Raw genomic sequence first — 10861 nt, 5'->3', positions numbered from 1 at the left:
ATGGATAATTAATATTAATCATTCATAAACATGAAAAGAATGGAATTTATATATCCTTACATAATAGCACAGGTAAGAATTAACACACACACATATATATAAATATTCAATCACTGTTTACTTTATCCTACCTTCGTTAACCTTCCACTGCTCTATGTGCCTATGCTATTATGTAAGGGTAATACCATCTCATCTATCTTGTTTGCATTGTTTTTGAGAATATTCATCTCTATATTTACTTCCTGTTTTAAAAGGTTTTCTTCACTTGTTGACACAAAAGTATTTTATATAAAAACAAATCTCAATCCTTATTGGTTAATTTAAATGTGATCCTAGGTTTGTTGCATGTTATTGTATGAACACAAAACTCAGTTATAAGTACATTAATTTAAAAATAATTCTAGGTTTGATATATGCTGTTAATACAAACCTATTTTGTATAAACACAAAACTCGATTACAACTTCATTAATTTCAAGAATTCTTCTAGATTTGCTCTACATTATTGTATAAACACAAAACTTAATCAAAGCTGCATTAATTTAAAGATAACTATATATGTTGTCTTTATTATTGGCGTAAAACTATATTGAGTTGATTTTTATATTTTCGAAGCTAACCGCAATGCAGTACATACACTGAAAGAAAAGACATTTTACTCCACGAAATACAGTTTATTGAACGATAAAATATATCGTCTCAACGACTTTGTCACTGACTTACAACGACGATGGAGACAGAGCATAGACAAAAATTGACGTTCAATAATTTATGTTTCTATAGTTGGTCTGTGTTTTGTTGTTTTTCACTCTGTGATGAATCATGACCACTACGATAAAACGTGGTATTTTTAGACTAGTCTAAAAAAAACACTTGTTCTTGATCATATAGAGAAACTCGATAAATGTTTTGTTACACTAATCTAAAGGTATGCAGAGAACAAATGGAACAGAGATTATACAGTGTAAACTGTAACGGATATACTACTTAAATATGTGATATTTGAATAAACTGTTTCTTTATGTTATTATTAAGCATAAAGCTAAAAAATGGGCTGTCTATGCTATGCCTTCCACGGGAACATCATGTGTTTATTTGGGCCTGGCATGGCCTAGCGCGTTAAGGCGTGCGCTTCGTAATCTGAGGGTCGCGGGTTCGCGCCCGAGTAGTGCCAAACATGCTCGCCCTCCCAGCCGTGGGGGCGTTATAATGTGACGGTCAATCCCACTATTCGTTGGTAAAAGAGTAGCCCAAGAGTTGGCGGTGGGTGGTGATGACTAGCTGCCTTCCCTCTAGTCTTACACTGCTAAATTAGGGACGGCTAGCACAGATAGCCCTCGAGTAGCTTTGTGCGAAATTCCAAATACAACAACAAAACAGCCTTCCACGGGTTTCAATGCACAGTTTTTAGCGTTTGAAGCCTTCAAACCTAACACTATTTATTCTATGGATTCATATTAATAATACTCGAGGATTAAAAAGGGAAAAGATAACGATGCTGTCATATTGAAATATAAAACCACAGCTAACACATCTTCATTTAGTTGAAAAGGTCTAAAGCATTCCAGGAAGTCGAACTGCAGCTTCCATTGTTGACGATGTAATTTAAATTACATATTAATTCATCCACTCTTTTATCACCAGCCTTTACTTTTAATAACCCAAATTAAATGTGTTTCTTTCTGTTCCTCTGAACGTATTGAGCTTTCTCCACACCAATACTTCTTTTATGTTCCAAGTACAAAGATGACCTTGTATCTCATTTTCCAATATGGCGAATCAGAAGGTTAGTAATTTTGAAGAATTCTCAGAGTGAAGTATAAGGTAAGGACTAATTAAATGATTTAATTAATAACTTTAATTGATAATGACAGTAGTTGTCTAGCTTTTCTAGAAGAATATGCTAGTAAAACAGAAAGTAAAATAGATATTTTCTTGGCATACAATACCAGTTTGGAAGAACGAGTTTATGTCATTTGTGATGAAATAAAGGAACGTGGGCAGGGAGTGCTGGCTCCTCATGGTTATAGTGTAGTTTTAGTACTGGAGTGTGATTTGTAACCTGATCCAGAAAAATTAACAGCTCTGCGATTTATGCTTCTGCAGTTAAAACTAAGTATCAGACAGTTAATTCAATTAACAGTTTGAATAGTGAACCAAAGAGGAACGTTTGGAAATGATGTTACATGAATTGAGAGTCCAATAAGATTTGTTGCTCACAATGACGTGTAAGATATCACTGGTGAGGGTAGTTCACTAATGTCACACGAAGTGCAAAAAAAAAAAAAACTAAATAAAAGATAGTTAATTGAAATCAGTTTATGGTGGTAGTATGAGAGTGCCCCCCAGTGGCACAATGGAACACCTATGGACCTGCATCACTAAAAACCGGGTTTCCATGACCCTGGTGGACAGGGCACAGATAACCCAATGGACTTTTTAACTATTTATTTGACCTGAGTTTATCGATTCGTTTGTATTGTTAAGAGTTTAATCCTAAAATGAAATATTAGTATTTTCTAAAGAAAGTTTGTATTCCTTTCGTCATAGAAATATCCATTACAGCCCAAGAAGTATTTCGGTTTTGAGCAGTAGCGTAGCTAAAGGGGGGGGGACAAGGGGGTACATATGTCCCAGGGCGCAGCATCGGGGGTGGGGACGCCAAATTGATGTTACATAATTAAGAATTATGGCTTACATTTTGTCATGAGGGGGCGCGAAAACTGTTTTTCTAGCTACGCCTCTGGTTTTGAGTTCTAAATATTTTTTTATTATTTGGCTTCGGTTACTCTAAATCGTTTTAAAATAAACGATTATCGAACTTCCAGTAGTAAGTTGTTTTAAATAAAAATGTTTAAATATGTATTCAATAATTTCTTAATTTTTGGTTTAACAAGAGCTTAAATGACGTTTTATTTTATGACTATTTATCCTTCATGGCTGTAACTGTATTAAATAATAAAAATAGAAAAATAACACTGAATAGTGTTTAGTCTTCTGACACAAGGATTGAAAATCAAAGAATATAAAACACACACAGGTATCTATACTAATCTAATATAACCGTAAAAAGTTGACAGAAATTATTATTTTCGAGACAAAATAATCGACACCTTAGCAAGCCTTTAACGATGTATGTAGCATTCCGAGTCTGTGATCATATTTAAGTAATATTTTCTTACTTAGCGTTTTAAACAAATTATAGTATGTGTTAATTTAGATATCATGGTCACACACCACGTTTTTAAATGAGTCGAAAAACAAAACTAGATTTCAGTATGTGATAAATAATTAAAAAACAGATATTTCTTGTCGGTTTGTTTGCTTGGTTGTTACTAAAGAGCAAAACTACACAATGTATTATCTGTGCTGTGCCTAATACGAGTAATTCGAATTTGAACATTATAAGTCTTCATATTTATTAGAAACACAGAAGGTGATGACATCTAGAATATTCAGCTCCTACACATGGATGAAGTGATGAGACAGCCAGAAAATACGTGACTCTAACTACGTCACAGAGAGCTCGGAAGACACCGTATTGATTGGCTGAGAAGGTGTTAACCTGAAGACTGGCATGGGATAAAGTGAGGCGCTCGTTTTGATTGAACTAGAAAACTGTGTATCGCACGAAGAGTAAAAATTTAAAGACCATTTGACGCTCCCCTTCGGTCATGGATGTCAGCAATTACAGTTAAACTGTTAGCCCTCTTACTATCAAGAAGAAACAAAGGTTGCGATCACCTAGGGTTATAACTCATTCAAGACGTATTTGTAACTACAGTTCATTAATAAAATTAACAAGAATTTCAATGGTCAATCGGTCAATTGAAGAAACAGCTCTTCGAATCAACGTTATGGTGTTTGTTGTAGTATAAACTTCATCTGAGTTAGTGTGTTATTGTAATTGTAGCCATTTTTATTACATTCCTCCATATAGAGTGCTAACGCACTCTCTTTGATATATAAGACGTTTGAATGCCCTCTCCCATTCTGTATGAATGCTGTGTGACTGATAATTTAAATTTCCTTTGGTGTTGGATGTAAGGACATGGCACCATTAGTGAATGTAGATAACGTTATCTTGCAGTAAAGATAATAACTGTTCAATAAAATCAGTAATGGGGTAAAAAGGGCAGTGTACCGCCATTAATTTGCCTCTTACTTCAAACTATCATCTCACAAAAGTTATTTGAGTTTGGCCCAGCAGCCTCGTAATATTTAGATAACAGACAAACAGACAGATATGCTGTTTTAGTTTGTGGTTTGGTATATAGATTATACTTGTCATAAGACACTGGTGTTTAGGTATATTATGTATTTTTAACACTACATTTCTTTATTTACTCAATTATGTTGTTTTTTAAGATTTAGAATAATATCTCATCCACATTAATTTTGTTACATCCACTGGCAACGATAGGTTAAGCTAGATTTAGAGCTTATCAGCTTTTCTATGGCACAATAAACGCAGTACCTTTTATAATATGTCTTTATTTTATTAAGCTAGATTCAGAGCTTATCAGCCTTTCTATGGCACAATAAACGCAGTACCTTTTATAATATGTCTTTATTTTATTATTTGCTGTACTTCTACGTTTTATTTAAAATAGCCTACTCTTAGACTAATCTGGAAGTGGTCACTTAACCTTATACTGTGTTTGTATATATGTATGTGTGGTATTCGAAAGAAGTGAACATGTTTTCCAGAATATTTTGTAATTCAAGCAATTTTTATTTTTTTAACTTGTACCCTACACCTGAGGTGGGGATCTCGAACTTTCAAAATGATAACTATTGGATTATCAAGTCTATAAAGGATCCATCAAATCGCGGTAACTATTGAAGAATCAAGCCTACTAAGATCCATCAAACATTTGTAGCTACTGAATAGTAAAGTCTATTAAGGGTCCATCAAATTGTGTTGATTATTGGATAGTCAAGTCTATAAAAGATCCACCAAAACATGGTAACTGTTGAATGAACAAGTCTATAAGAATCCATAAAACCGTGGTAACTATTGGATGATTAATATTATAAAAGATCCATCATATCAAAATAACTAATGGGTGGTCAAGTCTATAAAGAATTCATCAAATTGTGGTAACTCTTAGATGTCAAGTCTATTAAGTATCCATGAAATCGTGGTAACTATAAGATGTCAAGTCTATAAAGTATCCATCAGATCATGATAACTATTTAATAGTCAAGTCTATTCTATTTCAGATACGTACTTCAGAAAAACAGAAAATATTACATTCTGTGATCAGTTTCTAAGAATTTCAGGAAAGAATACCATTGGACATTTTGTTATGAAAAACAACAACAGTGGCATGATACATTCTCTGTTACTTGTCTCTAACTTTAAACAACATACAACAGAGTCATTCTATGTTCGGTTTCAGTGGCTTCAGAAAAAATAACAACACGACACACATTCTCTGTTAATTTTCTGCAACATTAAAAAAGATAACAGATATATTCTACGTTTCACATTCTGAGGGTATTATCATGGATCACAACAGTCGTTCGTTGTCTGCTGATCCACCTGGTGGACCAAAATGAATTGTTCTTCTAAACACTTCATTAACCTCAGATTGCACTGATGCGTGAGGTTAACGCCCGGGGCGACAAACATGATGCTGAATGAACCGTTGTGTTCATAATGGAATTTCTTGGTTAGTTAAACTGAAACAGCGATGCCTCGTCTTCCCAACACGTTTCTACCATGACGGTCCTTGGGGGTCATGCTGTTTCATTAGCGTCTAAGTAATAAAGGCGATACAATCACGTGTCCTAAGTAAGATCCAATAAAAATGCTAATCTAACAATTTCTTCTGGTCTTTTCACTGTTATCGAATGAGCACAGATGAAAACAGCTTTATATAAAGGTGCACCAGTTTATAGACTGTCTCATATTAATTAATTTGGTTTGTTAATTTGGTTGTTTGTCCGAGAAGTTTTCCCACACTGTATGGTAGTTTTCTGAAGACCGTAAGTTTGACTTTTTTTTTATATTTTTACAGAAGATAACGATTTATTCCGATGTAAAGAAAAATTCACATGTTTCACTTGCTGTACATGATATTACGTCACTTTCTAACCATTGAATTAAATCACTTGATATAGATTTGATTACTTTCAGTGTTCAGTGTAACAAAACTCATTTTCATTCGTTAGTTTGTTCAGTAAAACAGTTCAATAAAATGCCTTCATTCTTTAGTTTTTTCACTGTTACAATATTGTAAAATTCGTCTCCTTTTTTTTACTTTCTTCATTGTAACAGTGTAATAAAACTCATCTACGTTCGTTAGCTTGTTCTGTAAAACAGTGCAATAAAACTTATCTTCATTCTTTAAATTCTTTAGTGTAACAGCATAATAAAAAGTCATCTTCGTTTTAGTTCGCTCAATGTTACAGGGTAATAAACTAATCTTCATTCTTTAGTGTCTTCAGTGTAACAGTGTAATAAAACTCATCTTCATTCTTTAGTGTCTTCAGTGTTACAGTGTAATAAATTCATCTTCATTCTTTAGTGTCTTCAGTGTAACAGTGTAATAAACTCATCTTCATTCTTTAGTGTCTTCAGTGTAACAGTGTAATAAACTCATCTTCATCCTTTATTGTCTTCAGTGTAACAGTGTAATAAAACTCATCTTCATTCTTTAGTGTCTTCAGTGTAACAGTGTAATAAATTCATCTTCATTCTTTAGTGTCTTCAGTGTAACAGTGTAATAAACTCATCTTCATTCTTTAGTGTCTTCAGTGTAACAGTGTAATAAATTCATCTTCATTCTTTAGTGTCTTCAGTGTAACAGTGTAATAAATTCATATTCATTCTTTAGTATCTTCAGTGTAACAGTGTAATAAAACTCATCTTCATTCTTTAGTGTCTTCAGTGTAACAGAGTAATAAACTCATCTTCATCCTTTAGTGTCTTCAGTGTAACAGTGTAATAAAACTCATCTTCATTCTTTAGTGTCTTCAGTGTAACAGTGTAATAAATTCATCTTCATTCTTTAGTGTCTTCAGTGTAACAGTGTAATAAACTCATCTTCATTCTTTAGTGTCTTCAGTCTAACAGTGTAATAAACTCATCTTCATTCTTTAGTGTCTTCAGTGTAACAGTGTAATAAACTCATCTTCATTCTTTAGTGTCTTCAGTGTAACAGTGTAATAAACTCATCTTCATTCTTTAGTGTCTTCAGTCTAACAGTGTAATAAACTCATCTTCATCCTTTAGTGTCTTCAGTGTAACAGTGTAATAAACTCATCTTCATCCTTTAGTGTCTTCAGTGTAACAGTGTAATAAACTCATCTTCATCCTTTAGTGTCTTCAGTGTAACAGTGTAATAAACTCATCTTCATTCTTTAGTGTCTTCAGTGTAACAGTGTAATAAATTCATATTCATTCTTTAGTATCTTCAGTGTAACAGTGTAATAAAACTCATCTTCATTCTTTAGTGTCTTCAGTGTAACAGTGTAATAAACTCATCTTCATTCTTTAGTGTCTTCAGTGTAACAGTGTAATAAAACTCATCTTCATTCTTTAGTGTCTTCAGTGTAACAGTGTAATAAACTCATCTTCATCCTTTAGTGTCTTCAGTGTAACAGTGTAATAAACTCATCTTCATTCTTTAGTGTCTTCAGTGTAACAGTGTAATAAACTCATCTTCATTCTTTAGTGTCTTCAGTGTAACAGTGTAATAAACTCATCTTCATTCTTTAGTGTCTTCAGTGTAACAGTGTAATAAACTCATCTTCATTCTTTAGTGTCTTCAGTGTAACAGTGTAATAAACTCATCTTCATTCTTTAGTGTCTTCAGTGTAACAGTGTAATAAACTCATCTTCATTCTTTAGTGTCTTCAGTGTAACAGTGTAATAAACTCATCTTCATCCTTTAGTGTCTTCAGTGTAACAGTGTAATAAACTCATCTTCATTCTTTAGTGTCTTCAGTGTAACAGTGTAATAAAACTCATCTTCATTCTTTAGTGTCTTCAGTGTAACAGTGTCATAAACTCATCTTCATTCTTTAGTGTCTTCAGTGTAATAGTGTAATAAACTTATCTTCATCCTTTAGTGTCTTCAGTGTAACAGTGTAATAAACTTATCTTCATCCTTTAGTGTCTTCAGTCTAACAGTGTAATAAACTCATCTTCATCCTTTAGTGTCTTCAGTGTAACAGTGTAATAAACTCATCTTCATCCTTTAGTGTCTTCAGTGTAACAGTGTAATAAACTCATCTTCATCCTTTAGTGTCTTCAGTGTAACAGTGTAATAAACTCATCTTCATTCTTTAGTGTCTTCAGTGTAACAGTGTAATAAATTCATATTCATCCTTTAGTGTCTTCAGTGTAACAGTGTAATAAACTCATCTTCATTCTTTAGTGTCTTCAGTGTAACAGTGTAATAAACTCATCTTCATTCTTTAGTGTCTTCAGTGTAACAGTGTAATAAACTCATCTTCATCCTTTAGTGTCTTCAGTGTAACAGTGTAATAAACTCATCTTCATTCTTTAGTGTCTTCAGTGTAACAGTATAATAAACTCATCTTCATTCTTTAGTGTCTTCAGTGTAACAGTGTAATAAAACTCATCTTCATTCTTTAGTGTCTTCAGTGTAACAGTGTAATAAACTCATCTTCATTCTTTAGTGTCTTCAGTGTAACAGTGTAATAAAACTCATCTTCATTCTTTAGTGTCTTCAGTGTAACAGTGTAATAAAACTCATCTTCATTCTTTAGTGTCTTCAGTGTAACAGTATCATAAACTCATCTTCATTCTTTAGTGTCTTCAGTGTAACAGTGTAATAAAACTCATCTTCATTCTATAGTGTCTTCAGTGTAACAGTATCATAAACTCATCTTCATTCTTTAGTGTCTTCAGTGTAACAGTATAATAAACTCATCTTCATTCTTTAGTGTCTTCAGTGTAACAGTGTAATAAACTCATCTTCATTCTTTAGTGTCTTCAGTGTAACAGTGTAATAAAACTCATCTTCATTCTTTAGTGTCTTCAGTGTAACAGTGTAATAAAACTCATCTTCATTCTTTAGTGTCTTCAGTGTAACAGTGTAATAAAACTCATCTTCATTCTTTAGTGTCTTCAGTGTAACAGCGTAATAAACTTATCTTCATTCTTTAGTGTCTTCAGTGTAACAGTATCATAAACTCATCTTCATTCTTTAGTGTCTTCAGTGTAACAGTGTAATAAAACTCATCTTCATTCTTTAATGTCTTCAGTGTAACAGTGTAATAAAACTCATCTTCATTCTTTAGTGTCTTCAGTGTAACAGCGTAATAAACTCATCTTCATTCTTTAGTGTCTTCAGTGTAACAGTATCATAAACTCATCTTCATTCTTTAGTGTCTTCAGTGTAACAGTGTAATAAAACTCATCTTCATTCTTTAATTTGTTCAGCATAAAAGTGTAAGAAAACTCAAGTTTTCAAAAGAATCATACGGGTGGACGGACTTTATCGATTATTCATTGTTAGCTTTAAATCTCAAATTTACTAAATGTTATAAAACTCTTCTAATTAAAGTGCATTTAGCGCCACGTGATATTATCGTAAATAATGATCCTTAACATGGCAGTACCGAGTGCATGCGGGTGATGACAAGAAACTGTTAATCTAGTTTCCATGGAATTACTATAAAGGAAGTCATCAACACTGTTATAAGAAAGAAGTACACCAAATATTTTAAAGAATCTGGCTGGTTCTGTGACGTTAGTCTGTTCCAAGTAATAGGGTTAAAATCCTAAATCTAATGTTAGTTACTATCGATTGTCACTTTCTTACATGTAGTTATTTAGCGTGTGTTAAGATCTGAAGCATGATAAATGTGAATAAAAGGTGAGATAAATGAACTGAGTGTGGTATTCAAAGGAACGAAAACAAAATACCAAACTAGGTATAAGTCTATACTTGTAGCACTGATAAGAATTTTACAAATATTCAATCATTATTTTTTTGTTTTACCCATCATCATGCCCTAGTTGAACAAAAATCGTGGTCTGCTTAACTGATGGATGCATATTTGCTGTACAATTCTTAATTCTAAAAGTGTAACTGTCAGTATCAGTTTTGATTTCATTCTTTTAAGTCGCACACTGAATTATTTCTTGGTGGAACCTATTTCGACACACGTAAAGTGTTTTTGATCAGATTATATGTAAACACTTTTTAGTTATGTATCCTAGAAACTACAAACATTGCAACTCATGAATGGAACATGTCTCAGAACACAAACATTCCTACTCAACAATAAAACATGCCTCTGATAACACTATTCCGGAGTGGTACACAGCTCATAATACTAACATTACTATTTAGGAATGGAACATATGTCACAACACAAATATCACGGAACTGGAACACATCTGAGAGCACAAACATCACAGAGCTGGAACATGTCTCAGAACATAAATATTTCTACTCAGCAGTAAATCATGTCTCGTGACAACACTACACTGGAGTATAACATTACATGACTACAGTCATTAACACAGATGTGGTCTACTAGTGAGACGTGAAAAGTTTATAGTATGTTACGTTACTGCCTATAGGTTAGAATAACTGGTATGGTTTTATCTATGACGGTTGGAATAGAAGCTGTAATTGGCTATTGATTGATTCGTGGCCATTTCCATTGGACGGTGGGGTAAAGAAGCTAGAACTCTACGTCTATGAGAGCTATTCTTCGTTTAAGAAATAGACATATGCCTTTACAATAACGAATACATACAACAAAACAGAAACTGAAAAATCTCCTATCTATAACATATGAAATTTTCCATTTCTATTTTTCATGATCCACAAAACACAGCTTTAAAACCAGGCAGTTGGTGTGCGCATGTG

Source organism: Tachypleus tridentatus, chromosome 4, assembly GCF_004210375.1.
Source record: "Tachypleus tridentatus isolate NWPU-2018 chromosome 4, ASM421037v1, whole genome shotgun sequence".
NCBI lineage: Eukaryota > Metazoa > Arthropoda > Merostomata > Xiphosura > Limulidae > Tachypleus > Tachypleus tridentatus.
Note: the sequence above shows the minus strand (reverse complement) of the source record.